Source organism: Pongo pygmaeus, chromosome 19 (assembly GCF_028885625.2).
Source record: "Pongo pygmaeus isolate AG05252 chromosome 19, NHGRI_mPonPyg2-v2.0_pri, whole genome shotgun sequence".
NCBI classification, from domain to species: domain Eukaryota; kingdom Metazoa; phylum Chordata; class Mammalia; order Primates; family Hominidae; genus Pongo; species Pongo pygmaeus.
This window is the reverse complement of record NC_072392.2, coordinates 25,421,396-25,445,058: the sequence shown is the minus strand read 5'-3', so window position 1 is coordinate 25,445,058 and position 23,663 is coordinate 25,421,396.

Below are 23,663 nucleotides of genomic sequence, written 5' to 3'. Positions count from 1 at the left end.
TACTCATTTGTTGTCTAATTCATGACCTACATTTGAAAACATGATGAAATACAAATGTACATTTGTATACTTTTAGATAAAGATATTGACCGTGTTATTTACATCCTTTTCAGCTTTTTTACTTTTGATTTTCAATATTATTGTGCTGGCTTACCAAAGAGCTAGTTAAAATTAATTTTCTACCTATTTCCCTATCCCACTTGTTTAAATTAAAATTTCAAAATTATACTTTTAATTATACTTATGTTACAGATTTTCATATTTTTTAATCAATGTTTCTTTACCACTGTTCCTTATAAAGTCATTTTTGGTATCCTGTGATTGGCCCTTTAAGTGGTGATGAATAGAAATAATAAAGCAACTGAAGCAAGGTGATAAGAAAAAATGAGAAGACAGAAACAAATCAATGTGTCCATTTATGTAAATTTAACTGTGTAAGAGCAATAACAAAAAAAAACCCAGAAAGTTATTTTTCAAAACTATTCATAGAAAGTGAGATTACACACAGAGAGAGAGAGACAGGCCCGAGGTAAAGACCAGGCTCCTCATAGAACTCTGGCCCCAGGTGGACACTGAACTCCAGGTGTACATTAGGCCCCCAGTTGATGCTCAGGCCCCAGGAAGGTAACCAGGCTTATGAAGGGTATATGGCTCCAGGTGGATACCCAGGATCCAGGTAGAAATCAGGGACAAGTGGGCACCAGGCCTCAGAGGGATACCTACGACCTTAGTGACCTCAGGCCCCAGTTGGACAGTAGGGCCACAGGTGAACTCCAGTCTTCAGGTGGACATCAGGCCCCAGGGGAAATACAGGTCTTAGGTCTACTCCTAAGACACAGGTGGACACAGGTCTTAGGTTTACCCCTAGGACCCAGGTGGACAACAGGCCCTGGGTGGCCACTGGCCCCAAGTATCCAGTTTCCTAAGAGCTAGGGTGGGCAGCCCCACTGGGCACTGTGGCCAGGCCTGCCATGTCTTCTTGTTCAGCTGTCACATTCTGGTGGGGTGGGCGGGAGGTGTCAAGAGACCACAATCTAAGTTCTTATTACCTGATTTTATTTCACCTCCACTGAGTGCTCACTCTCCTCTCACCTAACAGATTTACTCTCATCTGCAGGTGGTTTAAACGCAAAGGTTTACTGAAGATTTAAAGAGTGTTATCCAGTTGGGATGATTTAAACTAACAGTACACGTTGCATTTTAAGAAAATAATCAATCCCCAGAGGAGGTGTGGGTTATGGAGCCATGACAAATTTTCAACATTGCTTCCCTTACTTGTTGTTTCCAAATAAAAGATTTTTGATTCCCCACTGATGTTGGATGAGAACGCTGAGTGTGCAAGCAAAATATCATTTTTTAACTAAGGGCCCAATAGTGTCTTAAATATGCAGAGATGAGTCTGCAGGTGGAGAGTGACAGGTTTGTTCAAAACGTGGTATAGAGTGGCCTTGGGTCTCACCTGCCGGCCTTTCCATCCTGTGCCCTCCCAGCGAGGCACCCAAGCCCCGCCTTAGGGCACACCCCTTCACAGGGCCACATAGGCCCCAGTCCTCACCTATGCGGTCGTCTCCAAATGGCACAGCAAGACCTTCTGTCCAGGCCCAGGCCAGGGTCCCAGTATCTCCAGGGGGGCCTGGCATCCAGGCATCTGTTGAGAACTGGCCCAACGTTGGGGTCTGAGCTAGCCTATGGGACCTGGACGTGTGGGGCAGCTGCACAAGGACTCATGCCTGGCTTTATGTGTAGCATCAGGAAAGGCACTTTAATCGTATTCATTTGTTGCTCACAAAACCTCTGAGGTGGGTGCCTTCCCCATGTCACAGATGGGAATGACAAGAAATAATAAGGTTAAAGAGCATGCTGATGGTTGAAACCTGGTCAGGAACTGAGAACTGGAGTCTGTAGACCCCTACCTGTGACCTCTGTGGTCTGAGCTAGCCTATGGGACCTGGACGTGTGGGGCAGCTGCACAAGGACTCATGCCTGGCTTTATGTGTAGCACCAGGAAAGGCACTTTAATCGTATTCATTTGTTGCTCACAAAACCTCTGAGGTGGGTGCCTTCCCCATGTCACAGATGGGAATGACAAGAAATAATAAGGTTAAAGAGCATGCTGATGGTTGAAACCTGGTCAGGAACTGAGAACTGGAGTCTGTAGACCCCTACCTGTGACCTCTGTGGCCAGAGGACCCTCTCTCACCGGGTTTGTGTTTGCAGCATGTCCTGTCCTTCCCTAAGGGTCTCAGGTTCTGAGGCATGGTGAGGGCTGCTGGAGCCCATCACTGAGCTGTAGAAGGAAATACTAACGCTGGCCATGCCACCCTCCAGGCAGACACAGCTGGGGTTGAAAATCGAGATGGGGCAGGGTTGCCAGGAACAGAGGGAGGCAGGTGGAGAATAACTCACCAGTGAGGGGTTTCCCTGCTACAGCTTTCCAGGGCCATTTCCACTTTCTGGGTGGCATTTTGGGGCAGCTCACACAGTACACTCACATAGCCAGTCCCCAGGGTCACAATCCCCAGATGTTGGTCATCTTGGTGACAGGCCCTGTGCTTCTCCAGGAGCCTTTGTGTATGGGCCCTTCCCAGGTAAGCGTGATATGTCCTGGTTGTCCTCAGTCCAGGGCACTGCCAGCATTTTCCTTTCTGGTCAGGGTCAAAGCTTTGTTGACCATCTCCAGGATACGATGGCCAGCTGGCCCTTGGAGAGCCAGTCACTCCAGGTGACACGGTTTGGTACTGGACGTCCGCGGTCCCCTCTCCCACGCCGCCCCATACTGGGCCCCGTATCCAGCCGCCACCGCTGCTACAGAAAGAACAGCCCCACTGCCTCCGCGCAGCTGCCATTGTTTAAAGGGACCTCAGCCTGACTTCCAGGAGCTACGGGACTCGGCTCAGTAAATGCGCATGCGCGAGGAGCGAGCTGCTTCTCCCAGTCACAGCGATTCCCAGGGTTGTGGTAGAAACCACTCCCTGAGGCTTGGCAAAGCAGGAGCCCTCCGTGGCAGGGCTTCGGTGTCGGGGCTCCGAGGCTCCGGCCTGACTTCTCCACGGGGTCCACAGGAACGTCTCCGGATGCCAGGACTTGAAATGGGCCAACCAGGATGGCGAAACCACAGGCAGAGTCCGGGGAAGCAGAGCGGCATCCCATCCTCAGGCCTGACCGGATGGTGTTCGGGTGAGTCTCCCCAAAAGTCATTCCCCCGTAATCTGGATGACAGGTCTGCCTGTGTGTCCGTGGGCTGCTCTCTCACCCGAGGGTCATTCGCGTGGAGAGCAGAACCCGGCAGCCTCAGGGGTTGCCTGAGGGCTGAGGTGGGGGTGTTTCCGTGACACCGCTGTATGACTGTGTGTGTGTGTGTGTGTGTGTGTGTGTCCCATTCTCTCCTCTCTCGCTGTCACTCTCTGTCTACTTCTTTCCGTCTCTCTGTCAGTTTGTGTGTGTGTGTATGTGTGTGTGTGTGCCATTGTGCGTGTGTGTGTTTGGACGAATGTGCCCTGTGCGCCAGAAAGCGATTTCTTGCATGTCGGCCGGTCTTTGGTGAGCCTCTTTCTGCATCTCTGCCTGGGTCATGTGGCCGGTTGTCAATCATTTTCCTGGCGGTTCCACTTTGGGTTTGTGAAGGCCTCTACAACGTGAGGAGATGCGTGGGTCCTGGAGCAATTGAAATCTCATCCCCATCCTGAGTGGCCTCTTTTCTAGGATCAAGATGACCACACTCCAGCCAAGGATAAAAGCCCCACAGGAGCTCACTCTCCTGCAGGAGAGGAGCAGACCCACGTCCAAGAAGATGGCTGTATCTTTTCACCGCTCTTCTCTGAGAAATGAAGCCACACCATGATACAGTCTTGAAGAGGAAGCTGAGAATGGGAGATGGCAACAATCTCTGTCATGGTGGCCTCTCTGGACAAGTTACCCGTTTGGCACCCCTCCCCTTATGCCCGTGGCAGTGGCACAGTGCTGTATCCTGCCTGGGCTCTGGCCCCTGCTCTGTCCTCCCTCTTACTCTGTCTCCCTTGTTTCTGAGAGGCCTAGAAGCTTCTAGGTCTGGCTGAATGTCTTCAACAAAGATCACTTCCCAGTCCATCATGGAGTCAGTTGGTGGACATCCATTTCATGATTGTGTCTCTCTCCAAACCTGTTTCTGCTTGATTGGGCAGGTTTGATGACCCTGGGCTCTTAGCTTCCATATGTGTCTCAGACAGGGAAGCTACCTTGGTCTCCATGTTTCACCTCATGGGTGGGTGGATTGCCTAGAAGCAACGGTAAACGACCATGGCTGGCCTTGTCTTCTGTGACAGCTGTGGTGTCGCATTTCCTCTGCATCTCCTGTCTCATTCTTGAGGGACGTCCTCTCCTCTGCTCCTGGGTAGACTGACTCCCTGAATCTTTTGGCCTCCTGCTGGATCCCAGGTGTTCTTTGATTTTGCTTGGCATTGATGGAAAGGTCACTTGTACCCCCCTTCAGCTGGGTACATGCCTGGACACCATTGGTTGTTTCGCCATCGCCCCATATGCCCTCAGTGACACACATCCACACCATCTGCTCTGGGATACGCCACTGCCATGCGTGGTCGCCTTGGTTCCACCTCGGAATAGCCCCGTCCCTGTTTGCCTGTGTCCTGGAAAGTGGTATCAGCTTGCAGGAGCCCCTGGGCTTTTAGAAGCGGGGCAGGCCACTGCTCTTTCAAAGGAGGAGGGAGGCAGAGGGCTCATGGGTCAGTGAATTTTCAGCTGACACTACAGTCTTCAGGCCCATGGGAACATTCTGTGCTGCAGCGAGGCCCTGCCTGGTCAGCGGATGTGGTGAGCCCATCCTTTCTCACCCAGAGGGGTCCAAGATCCGATCCAAAGAGGAGTCCTGAGACTCCAGCAGGAGCCCTAGAGCTCTCTCTTCACTAGTGGAAGTTGGCTCAAGGAGGTCCTGAAGACAGGACTCCTGAGGGTTTGGCCCTAGGTCACCCGCGGACCCCTCTCCCACGATGCCCCCTACTGGATCCCGGATCCAGCCGCGGCCGAGGTTACACCAGGAGCGCGCCTGCCGCCGCGCAGCCTCCATTGTTTCAAGGGGGCGCAGCCTGACTGCCAGGAGCCCAGCGCGAGTCGGCCCCACCAATGCGCATGCGCGAGGCGCCAGCAGCTTCTACCTTCAGTGATTCCCACGGTTGTCTTAGAAACCAGTCCCCCAGGCTTGGCAAAGCCGGATCCCTCCGTGGCAGTGCTTGGGTGTCGGGGCTCCGAGGCTGCGGCCTGACCTCTCCACGCGGTCGACAGGAACATCTCCAGATGCCAGGAGTCGCAAAGGGCCGACCATGATGACGAAACCACAGGCAGAGACCTGGGGAACCAGCGCGGCATCCCAGCCTCAGGCCTGCCAGGACGGTGTTCGGGTGAGTCTCCCCAAAAGTCCTGTCCCCGTGATCTCGAGGACAGGTCGGCCTGCGTGTCGCTAGGCTGCTTTCTCATCCAAGGGTCGTTCTCGCAGAGAGCAGAACCCCGCAGCCTCAGGAGTTGCGTGGGGGTGTATGCTTCTGTGCCACTGCTGTATGACTGTGTGTGTGTGTGTACGTGTGTGTGTGTGTGTGCGTGTCTCCCATTCTCTCTTCTCTCTGTCTCTCACTCTCTGTGGGCTTCTTTCTCTCTCTCTGTCATTGTGTGTGTGTGTGTTCCCATCTGCGAGTGACTTCGGAAGAATGTGCCCTGTGCGCCAAAAAGCGACTTCTTGATTTTTGGTCTGTCTTTCATGAGCCTCTTTTTAGGTCTCTGCCTGGGTCATGTGGCTGGTTGTCAATCGTTTTCGCCGCGGTTCCACTTTGGGTCTGTGAAGGCCTTGACCACGTGAGGAGATGCGTTGGTCCCGGAGCAATTGAAATCTCATCCCCATCCTAAGCGGCCTCTTTTCTAGGATCAAGATGACCACACTGCAGCCAAGGACAAAATCCCCACAGGAGCTCATTGTCCTGCGGCAGAGGAGCCGACCCACGTCAGAGAAGATGGTTGTATCTTTTCACAGCTCTTCTCTGAGAAATGAAGCCACATCACGATAGAGTCTGGAAGAGGAAGCCGTTAAAGGGAGATGGCAACAATCCCTGTCACTGGAACGCTGGCCTCTGTGGACAAGCCACCCTAGTGGCACCCCTCCCCTTATGCCCGTGGCGGTGGCACGGTGCTGTATCCTCCTGGGCTCTGGCCTCTGCTCTGGCCTCCCTCTTGCTCTGTCTCCCCTGTTTCTCAGGGGCCTGGATGCCTCTCACTCTGGCTGAATGTCTTCAACAAAGATGACTTCCCAGTCCGTCAGGAAGACACTTCCTGGAGACCTGTGTCGTGATTGTTTCTCTCTGCAAGCCTGTTTCTGCTTGACTGGGCAGGTCTGATGACCCTAGAGCTCTTGGCTTCCATATGTGTCTCAGACAAGGAAGCTTCCTTGCTCTGCATGTTTCCCCTCATGGGTGGGTGGATTGCCTAGAATGAGCGCTAGGCGACCATGACTGGCCTTGCCTTCTAGGACAGGTGGTGTCGCATTTCCTCTGCACTTCCTGTCTCATACTTGAGGGACATTCTCTCCTCTGCTCCTGGGTGGAAGGACTCCCTGGATCTTTTGGCCGTATTGAACGTCACGGAGCCAAAACGACTGGGCTGGGGCTGGGGCTGGGGCTGGGGATGGGGGCAGGGGAGGTTGCATCAGGGCTACCTGGACGGTGGAGGGTTGGGGGTGGGGTGAATGTTGCAGAAACCTCTTTGCTCCTCTGGCAGATGTTTCAAAATGTGGCTTGGACTCAGGCACAGGCCACCTCCTGGTTCCCAGGTGTTCTTTGATTTTCCTTGGCATTGATGGAAGGGTCACTTTTTCACCCCTTCCATTGGGCACATGCCTGGACACCACTGTTTGTTTCAACATCGCCCCAGATGACTCCGGTGACACACATTCACACCACCTGCACTGAGATACGCCAGTGCCACGCGTGGTCGCATTGTCTCCACCTCGGATTCCCCCCTGTCCGTGCTTGCACGGGTTCTGTAAAACGGTGTCGGCTTGCAGAAGCTGCAGGACTTTTAGATGCGGGGCAGGCCACTGCTCTTTCAAAGGAGAAGGGAGCCAGAGGGCTCACGGATCAGTGAATTTTCATCTGACACCACGCCTTGAGGCCCATGGGGTCATTCTGTGCTGCAGCGAGGCCCTGCCTGCCTCACCAGATGTGGTGAGCCCATCCTTTCTCACCCGGAGGGGGCCAAAATCGGATCTGAAGGATCCCCAGCAGGCGCCCTGAAGCTCCCCCTCCTTTCTCACCGGGTGGGTCCAAGATCAGACCTGAAGAGGAGTCCTGAGACCCCAGTAGGTGCCCTTGAGCTCCCTCTCCACTGGTGGAAGTCGGCTGAAGGAAGTCCTGAAGACAGGACTCCTGAGGGTTTGGCGCTATTCACTTGCGGCCTCCTCTCTCACGCCGCCCCCTACTGGATCCCGGATCCAGCGGTGGCTGAGGCTGCAGCAGGAGCGCCCCTGCAGTCGCACAGCCGCCATTGTTTCAAGGGGACGCAGCCTGATCCCCAGGAGCGGAGCCTCAGTCGGCCCCGCCAATGCGCATGTGTGAAGCACCAGCTGCTTCTGCTATCACAGTGATTCCCACGGTTGTCAGAAACCAGTCCCCGAGGCTTGGCAAAGCAGGAGACCTCCATGGCAGTGTTTGGGTGTTGGGGCTCCGAGGCTCCAGCCTGACCTCTCCACGGGGTCGACAGGAATGTCTCCGGATGCCAGGACTCGCAAAGGGCCGACCAGGATGAAGAAACCCTCGGCGGAGTCCAGGGGAAACACCGCGACAGACTAACCTCAGGCCTGCCCGGACGGTGTTCGGGTGAGTCTCCCCAAAAGTTGTGCCCCCATGATCTCTAGGACAAGTCGGACTGCGTGCTCTTGGGCTACTCTCTCACCCAACAGTCGTTCTCGTTGAGAGCAGAACCCCGCAGCCTCAGGGGCTGCCTGTGGGCTGAGGAGGAGGTGTTTCCGTGCCACTGCTCTGACTGTGTATGTGTCTGTGTGTGCGTGTGGGGGGGGTGACTCCCATTCTCTCCTCTCTCGCTGTCTGTCACTCTGTCAGTTTTTTTCCCTCTCTCTGTCGGTTTGTATGTGTGTGTGTGTGTGCCCTTGTGCGTGTGTGTCTTTGGACAAATGTGCCCTGTGTGCCAGAAAGCGATTTCTTCCATGTCGGCCGGTCTTTGGTGAACCTCTTTCTGCGTCTCTGCCTGGTTCATGTGACCGGTTGTCAATCATTTTCCTGGCCCTTCCACTTTAGGTTTGTGAAGGCCTGGACACATGAGGAGATGCATTTGTCCCGGAGCAATTGGACTATCATCCCCATCCTTAGCAGCTTCTTTTCCAGGATCAAGATGATGACACTCCAGCCTAGGACAAAGGCCCCACAGGAGCTCATTGTCCTGCAGGAGAGGAGCAGACCCACGTCAGAGAAGATGGCTGTATCTTTTCACGGCTCTTCTCTGAGAAATGAAGCCATACCACGATACAGTCTTGAAGAGGAAGCCGGGAATGGGAGATGGCAGCAATCCCTGTCCCTGTGACGCTGGCCTCTCTGGACAAGTCACCCATTTGGCACCTCTTCCCTTATGTCCATGGCAGTGGCATGGTGCTGTATCCTCCCTGGGCTCTGACCTCTGCTCTGGCCACCCTGTTACTCTGTCTCCCCTGTTTCTGAGAGGCCTAGATGCCTCTTGATCTGGCTGAATGTCTTCAACAAAGCTCACTTCCCTGTCCATCAGGGAGACAGTTGGTGGACATCCATGTCATGATTGTTTCTCTCTCCCAACCTGTTTATGCTGGATTGGGCTGGTTGGATGACCCTGGAGAGCCTGACTTCCATAGGTGTCTCAGACAGGCAAGCTACCTTGGTCTCCGTGTTTCACCTCATCAGTGGGTGGATTGCCTAGAATGAGCAGTAGGCCACTGTGACAGGCCTAGTCTTCTGGGACAGGTGGTGTTGCATTTCCTCTGCACTTCCAGTCTCATTCTCGAGAAACATTCTCTCCTCTGCTCCTGGGTGGACTGACTCCCTGAATGTTTTGGCCCCCTCCTGGATCCAGGTGTTCTTTGATTTTCCTTGGCATTGATGGGAAGGTCACTTGTGCCCCCCTTCCACCTGGCACATGCCTGAACACCATCTTGTGTTTTGCCATTGCCCCATATGACTTCAGTGACACACATTCACACCATCTACTCTGGGATACGGCAGTTCCACATGTGTTGGCATTGGCTCCACTTTGGAGTTGCCCTTGTCTCTGTTTGCATGTGTTCTGGAAAGAGGTATCAGCTTGCAAGGGCCCCAGAGCTTTTACAAGTGGGGCAGGCGACTGCTCTTTCAAAGGAGGAGGGAGAATGAGGGTTCATGGATCAGTGATTTTTCCACTGACACCACGCCTTGAGGCCCATGCGATCATTCTGTCCTGCAACAAGGCCCTTCCTTTGTCAGCAGATGTGGTGAGCCTAACCTTCTTCACCCGGAGGGGTCCAAAATGGGATCTGAAGAGGGGTCTTGAGACGCCAGCAGGTGCCCTGAAGCTCTCTCTCCACCGGTGGAAGTCAGCTCAAGGAAGTCTTTAAGACAGGACTCCTCGGCGTTTGGCCCTGGGACCCCCGCGGCCCTCTCTCCCCTGCCGCCCCCTACTGGAACCTGCATCCCACCATCGCCGCAGCTGCAGCAGGATTCCCCCTGCCACCGCCAGTCGCCATTGTTTAAAGGGGCCACAGCCTGACTTCCAGGAGTGGAGCGCGAGTCGGCCCAGCAAATGCATATCCACGAGGCTCTAGCTGATTTTCCCGTCACATTGATTTCCATGGTTGTCTTAGAATCCAGTCCCTGAGGCTTGGCAAAGCAGGAGTTCTCCGTGGCCCCGCTTCATTGTCGGGGATCTGAGCCTCCAGCCTGACTCGCAAGGGTTTCAATACCCTTCTCATCCTCAGCTGCCTCTTTGCTAGGATCAAGACGACCATACCCCAGCCAAGGACAAAGGCCTCACAGTTGCTCATTGTCCACCCGCAGGAGGGTGCCCACAGACCTTCAAGAAGATGGTTTCCACTCCTCTCGCACTTTGCCCTCCTTGAGAAATCTAGCCACAGCTAGACACAGGGACGGAGAAGGAAGCCGGCAACGGGATGCGGCAAGCATTTCTGTCACCCAAACGCTAGCCTTCCTGGCCAAGTCACCCGTTTGGCACTTGTTCCCGGATGCCCGTGATGGTGGCATTGTGCCGTATCCTGCCTGGGCGCTGGCCTCTGCTCTCTGCTCCTTATTTCTCTGTCTGCCCAGTTTCTTGGAATCCTAGAGGCTTCTTAGTCTGGCTCAACGTCTTCAACAAAGAACACATCCCAGTCTATCAGGGAGAAATTTCTTTGGGGTCCGTTTCATGATTCCTTCCCTCTCCAAACCTATTTCTGGATGATTGGGCAGGTGTGATGATCCTGGAGCTCTGGGCTGCCATACCTGTCTTGGACAGGAAGCTCCCTTGGTCTCCATGTCGGAATTGAGGGCTGCGTGGTCAGTCCAGGAAGAGCGGGAGGCGACCCCACCGTGGCTGACCTTTGCCTTCTAGGAAAGGCAGTGTTGCATCCCACCTGTGCTTCCTCTCTCATTCCTAAGGGCCATCCGGTTGCTCTGCTCCTGGGGAAAGTGCCTTCAAGCAGTGAATCTTTTGGCTGCCACTGATGTGAGGGAGCCAAAGGGACTGGGTTTTGCTGGGTTTAGGGGAGGTGGCGTCAGGGGTTCCTACCCGGTGGCGGGGTGTCAGTGTGGTGTCGTTTGTCGAAACCTCTGGGCCCCTCTGGCAGGCATCCCTGAATGTGGCTTGGACTGGGGCACAGGCCCTGCCTCGCATGTTTTCAGGTGTGCTTGGCTTTTCCTCAGCTTTGTGTGGAAGGTCCCAGTGGCCCACGGAGGCATGCCTGGACGTCACTATCTGTCTCGGCATTGCCCCATACGGCCTCAGAGACACACGCTCACTCCATCTGCTCTTGGGGGACGTCAGTACCACGTGTGGTCACATTGGCTCCATCTCGGACTCACCTCTGTCTCTCTTTGCACATGTGGCAGAAAGCAGTTTCGGGATGCCAGAGCTCCGGGCCTTGGAGATAAAGGCAGGCCACTGCTCCACCCAGGAAGAAGGGAGGCAGTGGGCTCATGGATTGGTGCATTTTCAGCCTACAGTATGCCTTGCGGCCCTTGGGATCTTTCTGTGTCCCACCGAGACCCTTCCCGCCTCACTACATTGTAACCCCATTCCTGATCACCCGTTCGGATCCATAATCAGATCCGAAGAGGAGTCTGGAATGCCCAGCCGGCACCCTGAAGCTCCTCCACCACTAGGAACTGAAACAAAAGACCGATCAAGAAGGTCCTGATGACAGGACTCCTATGGGTCCAACCCTGGGTCTCCTGCAGGCCCCCTCCTAGTACTCTTCCCACCCGCCATCTCGGACTTCGCCGCCGCCCCAGTCCCCGCAGCCCGTCGTGTCGCCGCCATTTTTTAAAGGGTCCGCAGCCTGACTGTAGGGAGCAAGGGGGGAGTCGGCCTCGCCAGTGCGCATGCAGGAGGCCCGAGCCACGGCTTTGGTAACAGTGACCGCCACTGTTGCCCAGAAGTGGGTCCCTGAGACTTGGCGATGTAGGAGCCCTGCGTGATAGTGCGTCAGAGTGGGGGCTGAGATCAGTCCTGGCCAGGGTGTTAACAGGATGGTCTCCGGAGACCGGTATTCTCGGAGGGTCAAAAACCAGGAAGAAACCTCAGGAGCAAGAAACCTCAGGCAGATCACAGGGGAGGCAGCGCGAGATCCCAGCCTCAGGCCAGGATTTGCCGAGGGTCGATGAGGCCCCTCTCCCAATCTTCACCTCACCAGCCACCGCCCCAGTCCCCGCAGCCGCCTCTCCACCATCATTTATTTTATTATTTTTTTTTAACAGTCCGAGTCTCGCTCTGTCACCCAGTCTGGAGTGCAGTGGCGGGATCTCAGCTCACTGCAAACTCTGCCACTTGGGTACAAATGATTCTCTTGCCTCCACCTCCCGAGTACCTGGGATTAGAGGATTAATCAGAATCGGGGCTAAGACCAGTCCTGGCCAGGGCATCAGCAGGATGGTCTCTGGAGGCCGGGATTCACGGAGGGTCGTCCAAGCGGAAGAAACCGCGGACAGAGGGCCGAAGAAGCAGCACGGGATCCCAGCCTCACGCCTGCACAGACGGTGTGCCAGTGAGTCTCTTCATAAAAGGAGAGGCTTGCTTGTGTGCCCGTGGGCTGTTCTCTCACCGGTGGGTCATAGTTGCGGAGAGCAGAACCCGGAAAATTCAGGGACTGCCTGGGGGTGGGTGTTACAGTGCCACTGCCCTACGTCTTTGTGCGTTTGTGTGTGTGCGTAAGTCTCTCTCTTATTTCTCTCTCTCTCCTTTCTCGCTCTTTCGCTCTGTGTCTGTCTGTGTGCGCGTGTGTGTGTGTTGGGACACATGTGCCCTGTGTGCCAGAGGGCAGTATCTTGTACGTCGGCCTTTCTTCTGGTCAGCCTGTCTCCGCCTCTCTGCCTGGGTCCTGTGGCCGGTTGTCAGTCATTTTTCTGGTGGTTCCAGTTTGGGTTTGTGAAGGTCTGGTGAGGTGGGGAGCTGCGTCTATCTCATAAGGATTTAAATCACCTCCCCACCCTGAGAGCCCTCTTTTCTAGGATTAAGGCCTCCACCCACCAGCCAAGGATAAAAGCCTCACCGGAGAGGTCATTGTCTACCTGCAGGAGCTGTGTAGAGCGACCTGAAAAAAGATGGTTCTCATTCCTCTCTCTCTTTCTTCTCGTTGAGAAATCTAGCCACAGGGTAACACAGGTTTTGAGAGGATGGGAACGGGACATGGCAAGGATCTATGAGTGTGCAGGCTGTGTTTCACATATCATTAAACGTAGTCTAGTGAGGGTTCTGCAGATAGCTGGCATTTAAGTTTGTTTTATTGAATCAAGGAAAAGAAAAAATGCTGAGAAAAAATGACACATCATGACTGCCAGCCCATCTGATTGTTACAAATTTAATAGTAATTTTAATTTATCTTCTCATGTAAAGGTCCTTGGCAGTGATACCTAATTTCCTAAGATAGCCTTGCTTTATTTCCTATGATTAAGATGTCATGCTTATCAGAGTATCTGGAAATTCTTCCCAATGCCCTTGACATATGTGATTAATCACATTCCCAAAATAACATACCAAAACAAACAACAGAAAATTATTTGTTACTTGGTTCCTTCAAATTTGTTTATCTAATTTGTGGTTCCTTCATACACAAAACATTTCTTGTGTGTCTGGCACTCTTCTGGTCACAAATTTCATCTTAAATAACCTAAGTATTGAAATGCTTGTGCCCTTTGATTAATTTTTACTAAATAAATACTTTGATAAAAAGCTACACTGAGGCTGGGTGCAGTGGCTCACACCTCTAATCCCAGCTCTTTGGGAGGCTGAGGCCAGCAGATCACGAGATCAGGTGATCAAGACCATTCTGGCCAAGATGGTGAAACCCCGTCTCTTCAGAAATACAAAGAATTAGCCAGGAGAGGCCAGGCACTGGCTCATGCCTGTAACCCCACACTTTGGGAGGCTGAGGTGGGTGGATCACCTAAGGTCAGGGGTTCAAGACCAGTCTGCCCAGCATGGTGAATCCCTGTTTCTACTAAAAATACAAAAAATTAGCCAGGTGTGGTGGCAGGTGCCTGTAATTCCCAGCTACCCAGCAAGCTGAGGCAGGAGAATCACTTGAACCCAGGATGCGAAGGTTGCACTGACCTGAGACCACGCCACTGCACTCCAGCCTGGGTGACAAGAGTGAAACTCTGTCTCAACAAAACAGAAAGAAAGAAAAGAAAAGAAAGAAAGAAAGAAAGAAGGAAAGAAGGAAAGAAAGAAAGAAAGAAAGAAAGAAAGAAAGAAAGAAAGAAAGAAAGAAAGAAAGAAATGAAACCTTGTCTAAAAATACAAAAATTAGACCCTGAAGGTCACATCTGAATGAGAAAGACATTGTTTGGCTCAAATTGTCTGACACTAAGGAATAGTGCAGACTGGACAAGTGAGGTGACTCACACCTATAATCCCAGCATTTTGGGAGGCCAAGGCAGGTGGATTACCTGAGGTCAGGAGGTTGAGACCAGCCTAGCCAAGATGGCAAAACTCTGTCTCTACTAAGAAGACAAAAATTAGCCAGGCGTGGTGGTGCACATCTGTAATCCCAGCTACTTGGGAGGCTGAGGTGGCAGAATCACTTGAACCTGGAAGGCAGAGGTTGTAGTGAGCTGAGATCATGCCACTGTACTCCAGCCTGGGCGACAGAGCGAGACTCCATCTCAGAAAAAAAAAAAAGAAAAGGTCACTAATGTATCAAATAAAACAGTCATTCATGTATTGCAAATAAATACTCAACCAAGACAAAAAGGCATGTCACATCTTATGGGAAAAGATTGAAATGATGGTGAGAAGAAAACTGTGACCCTTGAATGTAAGACAGAAAAAAATCAGGGCACGATGTTAAGGAATTGGAAATAATTCTCCATATTAAAGGGATACAAGAGACAGAGAGGAGAGAGGGACACGGTAGTCACAGACTGCAGGGGTGTGGGTTAGACGGGAATCAAGGAGGCAGAGAGAGCAGTGGGAATGTACATAAAATCACCCTCCAGAGCTGTGTTGTCCGATAAGGTTGCTGAACAGTTGAAAGATGTCTATTTCAATCTGAGAAATGCTGTAAGTGGAAAACACATTTTAAAAAAATTCTGAATACTCAGTATAAAAGAAAGAATGGGGTGGTGTGGGGGCTCACATTTGTAATCCCAGCATTTTGGAAGGCCCAGGTGGGAGGATTGCTTGAGCCCGGAGTTTGAGACCAGTCTGGGCAACACAGCAAGACCTCATCTCTTCAGAAAAAAAAAAAAAATTAGGCCAAGTGCAATGGCTCACACCTGTAATCCCAGCACTTTGGGAGGCCAAGGTAGGTGGATCACTTGAGCTCTGGAGTTCGAGACCAGCCTGGACAACATGCCAAAACCCTGTCTTAACAGGGTTTTTTGTATTTTAAAAATACAAATTTAGTCAGGCGTGGTGGCACATGTTTGTGGTCACAGCTACTTGGGCGGCTGAGGTGGGAGGATCATTTGAGCCCTGGAGGTTGAAGCTGCAGTGAGCTGACATTGTGCCACTGCACTCCAGCCTGAGTGACAGAGTGAGACCGTGTCTTTAAAAAAACATTAGCTGGGCATGGTGTTGGTCAGGACCAGCCTGACCAACATGGAAGAGCCCCGTTTCTACTAAAAATAGAAGTAGCCAGGTGTGGTGGGCCATGCCTATAATCCCAGCTACTCAGGAGGCTGAGGCAGGATAATCCTTTGAACCCGGGAGGTGGAGGTTGGAGAGAGCCGAGATTGCACCACTGCACTCCAGCCTGGCAACACAGTGAGACTCTGTCTCAAAAAAAAAAAAAAAAAACAATATATATATATATACACACACACACACACACACACACAATTTTGAAGCAAAGTTTCAAAATCAATCAGTAAGCACCCCCCGAGGTTTATCCTTACGTAAAGTGCCCCCTCTGCACATGCAGGATTAAATGAACCTTGAAAATATGCTAAGTGGAAGAAGCTAGTCACGAAATATCACATGTAATTCCATTTAAATAAAATGTCCAAAAAACACGAATGCATAGGACAGAAAGTAGATTAGTGGTGGCCCAGGGTTAGGGGAATTGGGGAAATGGAGGGATATGGGGTTTACTTTGGGGTAATGAAAATGATCTAAAATTTATTGTGGTGATGTTTGCACAATTGTGCAAATATACTGAAATCATTGAATTTTACACTTTAAATGGGTGGCTTCTGTGATATGTTAATATTTCTCAATAAAACTTCAAAGAAAAAGAGTACCTGTGTGCCTCCAGAGTCCACATTTTTACACTTGATGAAGAAATCAAGATATTGTTTCTTCTTCTTCTTTATTTTTATTTTATTTATTTTATTTTTTGAGGCAGAGTCTCCCTCTCTTTCCCAGGCTGGAGTGCAGTTGCACGATTTCAGCTCACTGCAACCTCCCAGCTAATTTTTGTATTTCTAGTAGAGACAGTGTTTCACTGTGTTGGCTAGGCTGGTCTTGAACTTCTGACCTCAAATGAGTCCACCACTTTGGCCTCCCAAAGTGCTGGGATTGCAGGCATGAGCCACTGCACCTGGCTCAAGATTTAGTTTCCATTGTTTCAGATGCCTTAGGACCATTTTATTCAACTTTAATTTCTGATGCATCACCTCAGTGGAAAGTTTACATTAGTTCCCAAAGTATTTTACTCTGTTTAAGATTTTATCAGCTGGGTACACTGGCTCACACCTCTAACTGCAACACTTTGGGAGGCCAAGGTGGGAGGATCAGTTGAGCCCAGGAATTCAAGACCAGTCTCTGCAACATAGTGAGACACCTATCGCTACAAAAAAAAAAAAAAAAAAGTTGTTTAATTAGGTGGGTGTATTGTTGCATGCCTGTGGTCTCAGCCAGTAGGTAGGCTGAGGTGGGAGGATCACTTGAGCCCAGGAGGTCGAGGCTGCAGTGGCCGTGATTATACCACTGCATTCCAGAAAAAATATTTTTAATTACATTTTTTTAAGAAAACAAAATATACGCTTAGTGACTTGATACAAATGAATGACTTTTGTAATCTACAGAAACCAAAAAATAACAATAATATAAACCCACAGCCATTCTTCTTATGTGAGTCTCTGGTGTCTCTGAGTTGTAAGAATTGTGAATTATGATTAATAACAAATATGCATGACGAGGACTCAATAAGGGATAGGCATTGATAAATTGCAAACCACACTTACTGAACTAAGCTCTTTAACGTTGTACAAGAAAAAGAAAAGGCATTGAAAAACTGCATTGGCTACCAAAATGCTAAAGTTCACCTAAGTCCATTAATCAGCACACACACACACACACACACACACACACACACACACACACACACAATGGATGTGTAAAATGGTCAACACAGTCTCCCGTGAATGTATCCTCTTATTAATAGGTCTGTGAGGATAAGAGATGAGGTTCTATAGATCCTGGAATCAGGGATGGGGAAATTGTGGGGTCCCTGGGGTGAGAGATGAGGGTCTGTAGATTAGTGATGGGTGGTCTTTTGGATAGTGATGAGGTCCATGGAATCAATTCTTGTGGATATATAGGGTCAGTGATGAGGGAATCTGGTGTCAGTGATGGGATGTGTGTGGAATCAATCTGTGAAGGCCAGATTTGTAGTGTCATCTCTCAGGCTGTTGCATCCTGATCTGTGTGTCAGTGGTGGAAATTCTATGGGGTCAGAGTGTGACAGTCAGGTCCCTGCCACTGGGTGTTCTGGGTCCAGTCAAGTGCACAGATTCCCTTACCTGATCCTGGCTGGAGAGGTCCTTCTCACGCACTCCTCATGTGAAAGGTGGGTTGTCGGCAGTTTTTGTTTTTGTTTTGTTTTGTTTTGTGATAGGGCTGGGTGGGTTGGCTTTTTCTTTAGGGTTTGGTTTTGCCTCTTAGAGACCACAGACACATGCAGCTTTTAGGAAGACATTTTTGTCTGGGCGATCTCTAGGTCCTTTGGGCCAAGCCATCTAATGGGAACGAAGCTGACCATTTCCTCAGAGCAGTTCAGATCTAGACGGTCGCTTAAAGGTGTCCACAAGGGGGCCTGCAAGTGGATTGTGGCTTTGAGTGGCAAGTGAGCGGAAAGAAACAACTAAGAAAGACACAGGAGCTGTCCTCAGGCTGCATCTGGCGTAGCTGGAAAAACAGCCTCCCTAACCCATCAGGCGCCAATAGGATGTGCCTCTGGGCTGTGTGAGGCTGCGGAGGCGGGACTTCCAGACCCAGAAAGTCTGGGCACAGAAGCCTATTACTGCCAGACACTGAGGCGTTGCCGTGGGAACCAAGGGCCTTTTGAGTCAGATCAGAGCCTTTCTCAGACAATTCTTTGGGTAACTGGAGAGCTACTGTCCAGCGCACGCCCCTGTGAATGCTTATGTGCCCTCTCGGGCAGAGTCTTCTTTGGTCTGAGAGCCACTTGTTTCTTAAATCCCTGCGCTGATCTTGCCGTCTGCTCCTACGTAGCCCAGGCATTTGCTGCATGCTGATCCTTTCTTTCCTGACAGGCGGGCCGCCTCTCCAGCTTCTGGGAGGACAGTTCAAATTATGGAGGAGGGAGAGGTGCAGGGCAGCAGTGCGGAGGGGAGTACGGAGGAGTTGGGGGAGCAGGGGCTCATTATTCTTTGTAGCTCAGATTCCCAAGCCTGTGACTTTGAGAATCTCTGTCTTCCTTGCAACGTTTCAATCTGAGGCTCTTGGGGAGAGGGCAGAGTTGGAGCCGGGTGGAAGAATGGTGGGGAGAGGAGTGGGTGGAGGGAACGTAGAGAATGTGTCAGGCGGTGTCTTTATTCCTGGCACCTTACTTTGCCTACTAGAGTTTCCCAGTCTGTTCCAGACGCACTCTCTGGACCCTGAGGGTGCCTGAGGAGGCCTGAGGAGGCTTGTTAGTTGCCAGTGTGTGCTCCCCTGGACTCGATTGGAATTGGTCCCACAAACTTTTTTTTGAGGGAGTCTCACACTGTCACCCAGGCTGGAGTGCAATGGGGTGATCTCGGCTCACTGCAACATCTGCCTCCTGGGTTCAAGCGATTCTCCTGCCTCAGCCTCCCTAGTAGCTGGGACTTCAGGTGTCCGCCACAACACCTGACTAATTTTTTTCTACTTTTAGCAGGGACAGGGTTTCACAATGTTGGTCAGGCTGGTCTCAAACTCCTGACTTCAGGTGATCCACTGGCCTTGGCCTCGCAAAGTGCTGGGATTACAGGTGGGAACCATCACGCCCCACCAATCCCACAAATTTAGACATTATGAGACATTGGAGCCACCACGCCCCACCAATTACACATATTTAGGCATTATGATATATTGCTACTTTTAGATCACTTGGTTTTTATATTGTGTTTTTTCCCCTCCATTTGTTTGTTTGTTTGTTTACTTATTTATTGAGACAGAGTCTCACTGTGCCAGCCAGCCTGGAGTGCAGTGCACGATCTAGGCTCACTGCAACCTCCACCTCACAGGTTCAAGCAATTCTCCTGCCTCAGACTTCCGAGTAGCTGGGATTACAGGTGCATGCCATCACCCCCGGCTAATTTTTGTATTTACAGTAGAGACAGGGATTCACCATGTTGGCCAAGGTGGTCTCAAACTTCTGACCGCAAGTGATCCACCTGCCTCGGCCTCCCAAAGTGCTGGGATTATAGGCATAAGCCACCGTGCACCGGCATCCCCTCTTTTTCATTCAGGGATTTTAAATGTTTTATTTGCTCCGTCGGTTATGTATGATTGCCTTGACGATTTCAGCTTGAATTAAAATTACATATTTTTGCCTGTGTTTATTAATATTTAAACATATTAAAATAATACATGTTCATAATGAAAATGAAACATTACAAATAAATGCACAGGAAAGGCAGTATTCCCCCTCCAGTTCCACTCTTGAAATAACCAGATAACAAGATGATGAACATCTTTCCATGATGTTCTCCAAGATTCATATAATTATTTGCGATCATCCAATGGCATATATGGGCCAGGTGCGGTGGCTCACACATGTAATCCCAGCACTTTGGGAGACTGAGCCGGGTGGATCATTTGAGGTCAGGAGTTCAAGACTAGGCTGTCCAACATGGTGAAAACCCATCGCTAAAAAAAACACAAAAATTATTTGGGCGTGGTGGCGGGCGCCTGTATTCCCAGCTACTTGGGAGGCAGAAGCATGAGAATCACTTGAACCTGGGAGATGAAGGTTACAGGGAGCCAATATCGCATTACTTAACTGCCACCTGGGTGAGAGAGTGAAATTCCATCTCAATAAATAAATAAATAAAGATAAAGAAAGAAAGATGAAAGAAACAAAGAAAAAAGAAAGAGAGAGAGAAAGAGTCAGAGAAAGGAAGCAAGGAAGCAAGAAAGCAAGCAAGCAAGCAAGCAAGCAAGCAAGAAAGAAAGAAAGAAAGAAAGAAAAAGAAAAATAGAAAGAAAGAGAGAAGTCGTGTGCTCAGGTTGCTAAGATCGATGGTAAGAACAAATCCTTTAATGGTGAAAGTGTAAGAAGGAAAAATAAATTTCTGTTAGTCTTGTTTGTTGCACCCCAAGCTCTAAAAAGTACAGCCATGTGTGTGATAAGTGCTTAGTTAAGATGAAAAAGGCATTAAATTTGTGCGTGGAAATCGTAAACAGAAATGCGCTCTGATTGACGGCAATTGGGTCAATGCGATCCAAGGTTCAGGCATCCACTGCGGGTCTTAGAACGTGTCTCCTGCAGATAAGGGAGGGCTACTATGTAACATTTCTTTCTTTTTTTCTTTAATTATAAAGCATTCTCTTTTTTTATACAACAATTTGCCATTGATATCACTTTAGGTATAAAGGTATTAGGATGTCTTTATAGTAGATAAAAAGCTAACTCATTATTTGTAAGAGTTAAAGTATCTTCAGCTTGACTCAGTTTTAAGAATCCTTCTAATCAATCACTGAAGTTTTGGGACCCCAAAACACAACGTTGTTTCTTCTTTAATTGAATTTTCCATGTTATGTAAGAAACCTATGTGCATAACTGAAAATCCCACACTAAGAAAGAGCTTTCCATGCAGTCTACTCCCCCACCGTTTCTCCAATGCTCCCAAGTCTACTTTCTGAATAATCAAATGTTTAAATTTTCTCAACTATTTATAATCTATATATCTGAGTGCTTATCTCTGTTATATAATAGGTAGATCCTCTTCCTTCTGTTTTTTATTTTTATTTTTTCTGAGACAGAGTCTTGCTATGTCACCCAGGCTGGAGTACAGTGGCGTGATCTCAGCTCACTGCAAGATCCGCCTCCCAGGTTCACTCCCTTCTGCTGCCTCAGTCTCCCCAGCAGCTGGGACTACAGGTGCCCGCCGCCACACCTGGCTAATTTTTTTGTATTTTTAGTAGAGACGGGGTTTCACTGTTTTAGCCAGGATGGTCTCGATCTCCTGACCTCGTGATCTGCCTGCCTCAGCCTCCCAAAGTGCTGGGATTACAGGTGTGAGCCACCATGCCTGGCCCCTCCTTCTTAATATATCAACTTGATATATTACCTGATGGCTTCCTGTTCTGATAGCTGATGACTTGGCTGACACTCACCCCTTAATCCAGTGCCTGAACCACTTTTCTTATGTGGTGCTCTCACTATTTTCTTTTTTCTTTTGTTTTTTTTTTTTTTTTTTGAGACAGAGTCTTGCTCTGTCACCCAGGCTAGAGTGCAGTGGTGCAATCTTGGCTCACTGCAACCTCTGCCTCCCAGGTTCAAGTGATTCTCCTGCCTCAGCCTCATGAGTAGCTGGGATTACAGGCATGAGCCACCAAGCCTGGCTAATTTTTGTATTTTTAGTAGAAGCGGAGTTTCACCATCTTGGCCAGTCTGGTCTCGAACTCCTGATCTCGTGATCCACCCACTTCAGCCTCCCAAAGTGTTGGGATTACAGGCGTGAGCCACCGACCCGGCCACTGTCACTATTTTCAATGGCTCTGTTGGTTACCATTCACAACATTCAACAATTAGACATACCTCATTTATTTATTTATTTTTAATTTTTCTATTTTTATGTTTAAGGGGTACATGTGCAGGCTTGTTACATGGGTAAATTGCATGTCACTGGTGTTTGGTGTACAAATGAGATCATCACCCAGGTAGTGACCACAATACCCAATAGTTTTTTGGCCCATAGCCTCATGCCACCCTCCCCACTCAAGCAGGCCCCAGTGTCTGTTGATCCCATCTATGTGTCCATGTGTACTCATTGTTTAGCTCCCACTTATAAGTGAGACCATGGGGTATTTGGTTACCTGATGCTGCATTAATTCGTTTAGGATAATGGTCTCCAGCTGCATCCATGTTGCTTCAAAGGACATGGTTTCTTTTTCTATGGCTATGTTGTGTTCCATGGTATATAATTACCACATTTTCGTTATCCAGTCCACTGCTAATGGGAATAATATATGCACCTTCAAACTATACTACTAGGCTACAGTAACCAAAATAGCATACTAGTGGTACAAAAACAGACACATAGACCAATGGAATAGGTTAGAGAACCCAGAAATAAAGTCACACACCTACAACCATCTGATCTTTGACAAAGTCAACAAAAGTGACCAATGGGGAAATGACTCCCTATTCAATAAATGATTCTGGGATAACTGGCTACCCACATGCAGAAGACTGAGTCTGGGCCCCCTAACCAGACACCATATACAAAAATTAACTCCAAATGGATTAAAGATTTAAATATAAGACCTCAAACTATAAAAATCCTGGAAGACAATAGTCTAGGAAATAGTCTTCTCAACATCGGCCTTGGCAAGGAATTTTTGGCTAAGATTCCAAAAAAGCAATCACAGCAAAAACAAAAATAGACAAGTGGTACTTAATTAAACCAAAAGCTGGAGGCCAGGTGGGGCGATCACAAAGTCAGGAGTCTGAGACCAGCCTGACCAACATGGTGAAATGCTGTCTCTAATAAAAATACAAAAATTAGGTGGTGGTGGTGCACACCTGTAATCCCAGCTATTCAGGAGGCTGAGGCAAGAGAATCCATTGAACCCATAAGGCAGAGGTTGCAGTGAGCTGAGATCACACCGCTGCACTCCAGCCTGGGTGACAGAGCGAGACTCTGCCTCAAAAAAAAAAAAAAAATTAAAGTAAAATAAAAGTGTAAACACAACAAGACAAACTATCAACAGAGCAAAACTACAGAATGGGAGAAGATACTCTCAAACGATGTATCCAACAAAGGCCTAATAATATTCAGAATCTATAAACAACTTAAACAAATGGAACTTAAACAGAACCCTTACTCTGTAGCAAGTTCTGTATGCATAAGCCTCTCTTTGTTCTTATTTTGGTGGCCTCTGTTTATTTACACAAAGAGAAAGGACTGCTATTCCTATAAATCATGGCTTTGAAAATGGTCACAGTTCACTGGGCATCCTTGCTCATGCCTGTAATCCCAGCATTTTGGGAGGCTGAGGCGGGTGGATCATGAGGTCAGGAGATCGAGGCCATCCTGGCCAACACGGTGAAACCCCATCTCTACCAAAAATACAAAAAAATTAGCCGGGATTGGTGGCATGCACCTATAATCGCAGCTACTCGGGAGGCTGAGGCAGAAGAATCACCTGAATCTGGGAGGCAGAGGATGCAGTGAGCCGAGATCATGAGACTGCACTCCAGCCTGGAAGACAGAGTAAGACTCTGTCTCCAAAAACCCAAACTGGTCAGGCTCGGTGGCTCACACCTGTAATCTCAGCACTTTGGCAGGCTGAGGCAGGTGGATCATGAGGTCAAGAATTCAACACCAGCCTGGCCAAGATGGCGAATCCCCAACTCTACTAAAAAATACAAAAATTAGCCAGGCACGGTGGCAGGCACCTGTGATCCTAGCTACTTGGGAGGCTGAGGCAGGAGAATCGCTTGAACCCAGGAGGCAGAGTTTGCAGTGAGCTGAAATCTCACCACCGCACTCCAGCCTGGGCAATAGAGTGAGAATCTGTCCCAA